Raw genomic sequence first — 9,717 nt, forward strand, 5'->3', positions numbered from 1 at the left:
CTGAGGTAATCAGAGTAGGCGTGTCAGAGACAGTGAAATTGACAGGGTTCAGAGCTCTTAACATAGGGTCACTGTGAGTGGCAAGAGACATCACATAAAAACACATGCCCTCAAGTTGGCTATGACTCATAGCAACCGTATGAACAGTGGCTCTGAACCTTGCCCTATCTTGTACCACTTTCACCGTTTCTGATATACTTGACCCCCATTGCCACAGTCGTTGTGTCAAGTTGTCTCATTCAGAGTCTTCCTTTCTTGTGCTGACCTTCTACCCTTCCACACATGATGTCTTCTTCCAAGGACTAGTCCCTCCTGGAAACATGCTCAAAATATGTGAAATGAAATTCCAAAATTATGAAGTTTTTTCTCCCCTCATCTTGAGATGCAATCTATATTGAAGGCTGCAGTCATTGTTCTTCTGCAGCAAGAACCTCAAGTCCTCTGTTTTTGCATACAAGGTTGTGTCATCTGCGTAACACAAGTTGTTGATTAGTCCTCCTCCAATCCTGAGGCTACATTCTTATTCATAAGTCCAGCTCCTTGAATGATGTGTTCAGCATATAGATCTAAAAGGTATGGAGAAAGCATACATCCCTGATACTCTCCTGTCTTGATTTTGAACAATGCAGTGTTTGCTTACTCTGTTCAGACAATGCCTTCTTGATCTAGGTATAGGTTTTGTATTAGCATCATTAAGTGTTCTGGGATTTCCAGTCTTCTCAATGTTAACCGTAATTTGTTGTGATCACACAGTCAAATGCTAGTACACACAAATAGACATCCTCTCAACTTTCTGTCAAGATACTTCTGACATTAGCAATGATATAATATACCTAGTGCCACAGCCTCTTCTAAACCCAGCTTATCTTTCTGTTCTAGTATGTTTTAAATAATCTTTAGGCCATTAGAGCTCCGCCTCAAACAGTAGAATTTGGCAATCAGTAAACTTTCAGGGGTAGCTGCATCAATTTCTAATTTTTACCCATTTGGAACTTTCTTCAGAATGAACATCCGTCAAAGAGAAGATGAATGTTAAAGTGAGTGTGCATTGTTGCCAATTATTTTATTCAGAATGAGGGCGTTTGAGAATATGGCCTTTCTTCCTGAACTTTCTACATTAGCCTAATGTCTGTTTAGATAGATTTTCCCCAAATTGCTTAGTCACAATTTTTCACCCTTAAACTGTTCTAAGTCAAGAAAATATTTCTTAGAACGAGACATGAATACTGACCACAAGATTGCTTTGAACAAGTGGCTTCCCTCACATATCCTTGTAATGGTGCTGCTGGTGGTGGTGCTAAACCATAGCAGCTATCCTCTGTTGAGCCTTTCCTCATTGTCAAGCACAATCCTAAGCATATTTTAAGTGAAGTTTCATAAAACATTTTCAACAATCCTGTGAGGCAGTACTATTATTATTACCCCCATTTTGCAGCCGAGGAAACTGAGACAGAAACATCCCCAGATCATGCAGACAGGAAGACATAGCACCACAATTCTGGTTTTAGTAGATTTTACTCTTTAACCTACACAATCTCTCCTAAAGCTCCTTTCTATAAAGAAAAACAATTCACTCATCAAGGAAGCTAGTAAAAGAAATCAAAACACTGTAATTGGATAGTCTGTTCCCCCAAACAACATTCTGGTGACATTCAGCAATTCAGATGCTGTTCTTGTGTTTTCAGCTTTTTTGTTGCCCAGGGTTCCTCTTACAACAAAGAAATTAACAAGGAGGGGACTTCAGAGGTAATAGATTTATCACAGTGTTGTTAATGCTATTCTAGCATTGGGAAATTAAAGGGTGTATTAGATAGAGGACCTTGCAATACCAGTATACATACTCGTGCCTGAAGAATTGGACATCCATGCAGACTCACACAGACACTCTGCATACAGTTTGAGAAAGCCTCTTCCATCACACATGACCTGGTGGTCCCCTTATAAGCCTGTAGGCAAAAAATCACTCAAGTCTAATTCTTTTCTGACATAGGCCCCCTCTGTGGCCTTGAGCAAAGCAATTATCCTTACTGACTGAGTTTCATCAACCATTAAAGAATAATAATATGTGGTTTATGGGGAGAAGTAGTGGTGAGGATTAATGACTTAGTTAATGTATGTCCAGTGCTTTCAAGAGCACGTGTGCTGCATGACTACTCTGAATCAAGCACAATGGGTCTCTATTCTCTTCTCTTTGTGGTGGAAAGTAAAAACGAATTCTCTAGTATAGACCATGCATGCTGCCTCACCAGGAAAACTCTGTTAGAATATGCCTTGTTACATACCCTACCTACATTATTCTTTATGTACAAAGGGCAACTCACCTGCATCTTATTTTCCATAGCACGTATTGGCTGATATTACCTTTAGAGACCTGAAGTCTCCATAAGTAAAAATATTAATAAGTGGATCACCAAAAGTAGTGTATTCTCTCTAAAAAATGAAACTAAGCTCTCTGCTTTTGAATTAATTCTGATTTATTGCAACTCTGCACGCTACTTGTGGAACAAAGCATTATAGTAAATTAATAATAGATACTAAGGTGGTCAAAGATTCTCACCTCTGGGCCAATTGGCAGCATCAGTATGGATGGTGAAGAGATTGAGATAGTTAACAGTTTTAGTTTGCTTGGCTCCGTAGTTGACACTCTTGGTAACAGCAGCCAGGAAATCAAGAGACTAATTGTGTTGGGAAATTCAGCTGTGAAGGACCTCTCCAGAGTACTGAAGAGCAACAATGACAGGCTGGAGACTAAGGTGCACCTGATCTGGGCTATCATCTTCACAATTCCATGTTATGCGTCGGAGAGTTGGACAGTGACTAGGGATGATAGAAAGAGAATTGATGCCTTTGAGCTGTGGTGCTGGAGAAGAGTGGTGAATATACCATGCACTGCTAGGAGAACAAACAGGTTTGTCCTGGACAGGGTGAAGCCAGAATGTTCCCTGGAGTCAAGGATTCTAAAGCTTCATCTGACATACTTTGGGCATGTTGCAAGGAGGGACTGGTCCTTGGAGAGGGACATCAAGTTTGGGAGAGTGGAGGGGCAGTGCAGGAGAGGAAAACCCTCGATAAGATGAATCAATTCTGTTATTGGGTTGGTGGGAGTAAGTGTGTCGGAGATGGTGTGGTTGGCACAGGATAGAGCAGGGTTTAGGGCTCTTGTACATAGGGTCACTATGAGTCGAAAATGACTGGACAGCATATAACAACGACAACAGCAACAAGGTGGCCTGGGGTAGAATTTTAATGTTAGCAGATTATCAGGTCTTTCTTTTGTCACATCCTTCGGTGGGTGGGACCTTCCAACTTTTAAGTTAGTTGTTTGTTGTTAGGAGTTGTCGAGTTAACTACAACTCATAGTAAGTCTATGAACAGATCAGAGCCTTGTCCTGTCTTGTGCTATCCTCATAATCTCTGCCATCCTTAAGACCTTTGTTATAATCATTGTGCCAATCCATTCATTGTAGTCTAGCACAAAGGATTTACACCAGACAGGGACCTGCTCTATTCTCAAAAACAAACACAAAGGAAAAATAAACATTGTTGCTGAATAGCTCTTGACTTCTGATGATGTTCTATTGGTTTATTGAGGTTGTAAATTACAGCAGGAGGAAACTTCCTAATATTTTGCCCATAGAGAAGCTAGTAGGATTGAACTTCTGACTTTTCAATTGGCATTTAGCCTACTATGCCACCAGAGCTCTTTGTAGTCTCTCTACTAAAGTTCGATTTAATGCTGAATACTTTTACTCTGCAGTTACATCAGGCCCTTTCACAAGCAGGTGGCATGGAGGGTAATCGTGGCCATGAGTAGACTCAGACTCATTACTATTGAGTCAATTCCAACTCCTGGCAACCTTCCATTGGGTTTCCAAGGCTGTAAATCTTCACAGGAAAGATAGTGCTGATGGTTTCAAACCACTGATGTTTTGGCTAGCAGCCTATGACATGGCACACTGAGATATCAGGGCTCCTTACAGGCAGGCAGTATCCCCAAAAATTAAATTCACTACAGTCCTTAATATTTGAGTGTTGTGAGTTTATTACAATGTACCTGGTTCTCTTAGTATGCAATCAGTGGCTTTTCCCCGAAGCAAGATGACAGCAACAGCAGCAGCAGTCAGGACCACTGGGAGGGCTCCACTTTGACTATTAATTTTCAGTACCTGCATTAGCTTTACTGGTCATACACAGTCCTCCTTTTCCTGGATGTCTTTATCTCCATTAACATTCATTTTTGTAGAACACATTAGTAAAAGGCACAATATTTATTCCACAGAGCAATAATAACTTATACCTAAAATCACTAAATTTATGTTTTCTTATTGACATCATAATAGAGTTATAGATTAAATACATGTATGGTCATTAAGTTTCTCTCTGTTGTATTGCTAAAGAGTCCATGGTCAGTTGTTCTACAAATAGTAGCTAAGAATACTTAGTACTCTTTACCAGGGCTGAACTTCTCTCCAGCCAGATGTAGTATGAGATGTCACTGTGATAGTGAAAATAACATTTACTCTGGATTTCTCCTTATTGACTTGATTGATCTTATCTATATTTGTCATCATTCTAGGAAATGTAGAGGGGCAGAAGAAGACACTCAATGAGCTGTACTGTTACTGTGACTATAAAAATACGTTTGAGCAAGACAGAGAACGTGAGATTGATGCAGGAGAGGACAAGGTTTCAATTTGTTGTTCATAGGGTCACTATGAGTTGGAGTAGGTTCCACGACACCTATCTACAACAACATCCTTGCTTTTATTTGTGTAGTAATAATGGAAAGCAAGAAATATTGGTAATACTTTCTCTGGTTTTAATTGCTTACTTGATTGTGTTAAAAGTTGTTATGTCAGAGAGGGAATATGAGAATATCATCTAAAATAAATATGGAGTTTTCTTTAGGCTAACCTGTGCAACTTTGGTTATTTTGGCACAGTCCACTTAGTTTAGAAAAAATTGTATGTCACAAATCGGATTAAAAATTGCAGGTACTTATATTGAAAAAGCATGGGGAAGAGACATAATGGTTTCAGAATTTCAGAATAGTACAGAAACTTAAACACTATCTCAACCCAACTCACAAACTCAACCCATTGTCACTGAATCAGAACTGACTCGTAGCTGACCCTCCAGTGGGTTTCTGAGACTTTGAATCGCCCATCATTCTCCCAATAACTGATGGATTCAAATCTCCAGAGGAGTATCATCTTTGGATAAGCAGCATAACTGTCTACTGAGCTTCCTTAAAAACAGTATAACAAAAGGGGAAAGGTAAATTGCTTATTTTGATCAAGACTGGAAGTTCATTGGGTTAAGGCAGCCTTCTGACTTTTTGCCTTTCCTCCCGTACATCTGGAGTTGAAAAGGCAAATACTTCTAGAACCTCCAGATCTCCTGTCAAATGTTCACGTTCTTGATGTGCACTCCTTCTGATCTCTGATAAATAGAATCTTTTGAACCATATGACTTGAATTCCTTGTTCTCTGTTGTTACTTTCTACTCCAAGATGAAAAGGGCATTGAGTAGGCAATAATTGTGTTGATTCTTCCTTGGATTTTGTCCATAAAGTTACGTTATCAAGGGTTCACTTAATGCTGAAAACTTGTAACTATAACACAAATCTTCTTCTGGTTAGCTTATCTCTAATGAGTCGGATAAGGGAAAATATTTCTTAGTTTGATAAAGTTTAAAAAAGCATTATAGATTTTTCTCCTTCTAACTTAAGTTGAAAGTTAAAGCCACAAACTCTATTCTACAGCTATTTTCCTAAAATCTGTGTTATTTAATAACTTTTAAAATTTAGGTCAGTTCTCCAGTGATTTTTTTTCATCTGTGAAGAACATAAAAGATTGTATACAATCACAAATGAGAAATTTTGCCAACATCAACAGAATATTTTCTACCTGAAGTTTATTTCCCCTTGACTTTCATTTCCTGTAGCTCATTTTTATTCTGTCATGTATATTGCTTCCATCCTTAAATTTTCAAGTCTAATAACCTGTTGTTGTTGATGATTTCTGTCGAGTTGAGTACAAGGTACAGCACCACAACAAACCCAGATACTTCAGTACAACAAATTGACAGAGGAGTGCTGTACAGCTTAGAAGAATGTTCCTCCAAAATAACACTAGACCCTCAGGCCCAACGGACTTTTAAATACAAGGGATCTCTCTCTCTCTCTCTCTCTCTCTCTCTCTCTCTCCCTCTCTCTCTCACTCACTTATTTTGGGCATGTTGCTAGGAGAGGCTATTTCTTGCAATGGAAAATCATGATTGGAAATGCAGAAGGTCAGTGGAAGAGAGGTAGACCTTCAAAAAGATGATGGAAACAGTGACTGCTGCAATGAGCTTAAGTGTGTTGGAGCTGATGAAGATGGTACAGGATGGGACAGGGTTCAGATCTGTTTCGTAGGATTGTTACAAGTCATACTCAACTTGAAGGCATCTTTCAACAACAACTAGTAAGGTCATAAATTGATGAATGGATAAGAGATTGAGGTTGTTAACGGTGACAACTTGCTCAGTTCCACAATCAAGTCTTTTAACACCAGCAGTTAGGAAATCAAAAGATGAATTGCATTAGGTAAATCTGCTGTCCAGAGTACTGAGAGGCACTGATGTCAGGCTAGAGACTAAGGTGCACCTGATCCAGTCCATGGTCTTCACAATTGCTTGCTATGCATCACAGAGCTGGACAATGACTAAGGATGCCAGAAGAACTGATGCCTTTGAGTTGTGATGTTGGAAAAGAGTCTTGACATACCGTGACCACCAAGAAAACAAATAGATCTGTCTTGGAGAGGGTGAAACCAAGTTTCTCCATGGAGGCTAGGATTTGGAAGCTCTTTCTCACATATTTTGGGCATATAAACAGGAGGAACCAATCCTTGGAGAAGAATATCATGTTCAGAAGGATGGAAGGCCAGTGTAGGAGAGGCTGAACCTGGATGAGATGGATTGATACAGTAAGTAGAATTATGAGGTTAAGTCTGTTGGAGTCAGTGAGACTGCCTCAGGACAGAGCAGGAATCAGAGCTGTACGTAGGGTTGCTATGAGTTGAAGATGACTTGGTGACACATAACGATAACAACTATGTTGTTGGGTGCCATAGAGTTGGAACCGCGCCATAGCTGACCCTCCAGTGGGTTTTCAGAAGCAGTTAATCTAACAAGAGGAGATTGCCCATCTTTCTCCCATGGAGCAGCTGGTGGCCTTTGGGTTTTTGTAGAGCACCTTCTTGCTGCTAGGCTACCAGAGCTTCCTATATACAGAGGAACAAAAGTCAAAATTATAAGATATAAATTATCAGGCTTGCAAATATGATAGTGGCTAGTGGAACTCTCAAAACTATGTCCCTTACATATCTTTCAGATCTAGAACTAAACACCACCTTCTGCCAAAGACAGGCCTAGAAGGTGAATGGTAATACCAGGGAAATCTCCACTCCTTAGGAGATCAACTGTCTGAGATGAAAAGGTAGGCATTAGTTCAGAGATGATTCTCTGGAGACAGAAAGGAACAGGAAAGGAAGAACAGAAAGAGTAAATAGAGGGTAGAATTTGAAGTATTGCCTAGATTGTAATCAGTGCTACTGTACAAAGTATACAGCAGTTACAGAGATGGTAGCATCAGACCTCCATGAACTCCACAAGGGAAGAGCCCCATCCACAGCATGAAACCGATTACTGTAAGATCAAACATGCCCCATGCTCAGTCCACCTACTTGTATCCATTCTAGCAGCATCTGTCTTTCCTAACATTCTCCTGCTCTTTTCTTGGGGCTGCAAATTCATTGCAATGACTGCATAGAACTCAAAGACCATGGTCATGATTAAGGGATTTACTGGAGAAGTAACAGATTACAGTTCAGATTGGGAGCCAAATACAATCCTTCAGGACAGCTTTTCAGATGTGCTTGCTAGTTCTGGGTCAGTGTTCCAAAACTCCTTTAGTCTTCCTTCCATATCCCTCCCCTCAGTCCTCCAGTGCGCCTGACCCTGGCTCCATGGGGTGGCAGCTTGTTTCATTGTCTTATTCACACCGATCTCTAGATCTCCACTGCTTGTCTAGTTCCTGCTTTAATTTAGATCCTACTTTGACTTGAACGGGTATCACTAGTCCACATAAACTTGATATGAACTTCTTCATTCTTGCTGGAAGCAATAGTCCCGTTTCCTGCCTTCAATCCTGTTCAGTTCAAACCTTGCTAGATAGAAAGACTGACCAATCCCCTCATTAGTACTCTATGTACTATATTTTATATATACTTCTGTGTGTGTGTGTGTGTGTGTGTACATATTTTCTATGTATGCATGTTCTCACCCAAGAATATGCTCTTTACCTTATGCATATTATTAGCATTGTCCCACCCAGCTATGTGGCAAAAGACAAAACAGTGGCTAGGAATGTATTTTGAAAAACCAACCCACTGCATCTCACTACAAAACAAAAAGGATATAAATTGTAGAGCAGAAAATATGTTTGATATATAAAGCAGAAAATATATTTGATAGGTAAACTTCTACTCAAAGCACAATAATTTAAAAGCAAAAACAAAAACAGCAACCCTATTGATTATAGCTTCACTCTGGTGGCTCTATGGCAACTGCTTTCTAATTAAGAGCATGCTTCATGCCAGAAACTCTACTTGTATGATTTTATGCCTTCCATATACTTGAGGTGAGCTCAGTTTAATTCTGTTCTTTATGAGTCTAAAGTGTTCAATTAAAGCAACAAAATAAAGAATCTCATAAATATATTTCTTTCCATTTAAGAAAAATCTCTAAAAGAAGTATGAGGAATTCATTTTTCATATTCATATTTCTTGACAATTCACATTTATAATATGCACACTAGGAGGGATAGTATAACAATGAAAGAATTTTTTTTTACTTTCTTTTTTTACTTTTCAAAGAGAAGAGCGAATTGCAGGGGAGGGGTGAGCAGGGAGAAAAGTACAACAATGAATGAATGGAGATCCAAAGTCTTTGTAAGCTTTCATTAAAACTAATTTTAAAAAGAAAAAAAAATATTTAATCACTCCACAGAATGCCATGTTTATATCTTAACAACTTGCCATATATATTATGGACTTACATAATAACAGATTGGTAAGTTATATCTTATATAGTCACTATTATGAAATTAATATACTTAGTAAGTTTAATTCAATGTATTAGAGATATAGTAAATAAGCTATTTTGAGCAAATGGTTTTATTAAATTCCTTTATAATAAGACTGCTTTCTGAAAACATAATTTCTACAAGATCTTTGCTCACTCACACTCACTCTCACTCACTGAACAATTATCATGTGTTTGACATTGTACCAGTGCTGGGAAGTTTAAAAACAACATTGCTATGTGCCCTCAAGTCGTCTGAGACTCATAATGACTCTACATATAATAGCTCTGAACCCTGCCCTATCCTGAGCCAGTCTCTGACTTTCATACACCTAATCCCATTTCCCCAGTTACCATGTCAATCCATCTCATCCAGGATCTTTCTCTTATGTGCTGTCCCTCCACCCTTCCAAGCATGATGTCCTTCTTCTCTGAAGACTATTCCCTCCAGGCCATGTGCCCAAAGAATGTGAGATGGGGCTTCAAAAGCTTAGCCTCAAAGAAGAAACTTGGTAAAAAAAATTATTCTTGCCCTTGAAAAAAAAAATATATTTAAAAAAAAATATATATATATCTGTATCCACACAT

This window comes from Elephantulus edwardii, unplaced genomic scaffold (genome assembly GCF_000299155.1).
Source record: "Elephantulus edwardii isolate Elephantulus edwardi_28Jun2011 unplaced genomic scaffold, EleEdw1.0 scaffold00054, whole genome shotgun sequence".
In the NCBI taxonomy this organism is placed as follows: Eukaryota; Metazoa; Chordata; class Mammalia; order Macroscelidea; family Macroscelididae; genus Elephantulus; species Elephantulus edwardii.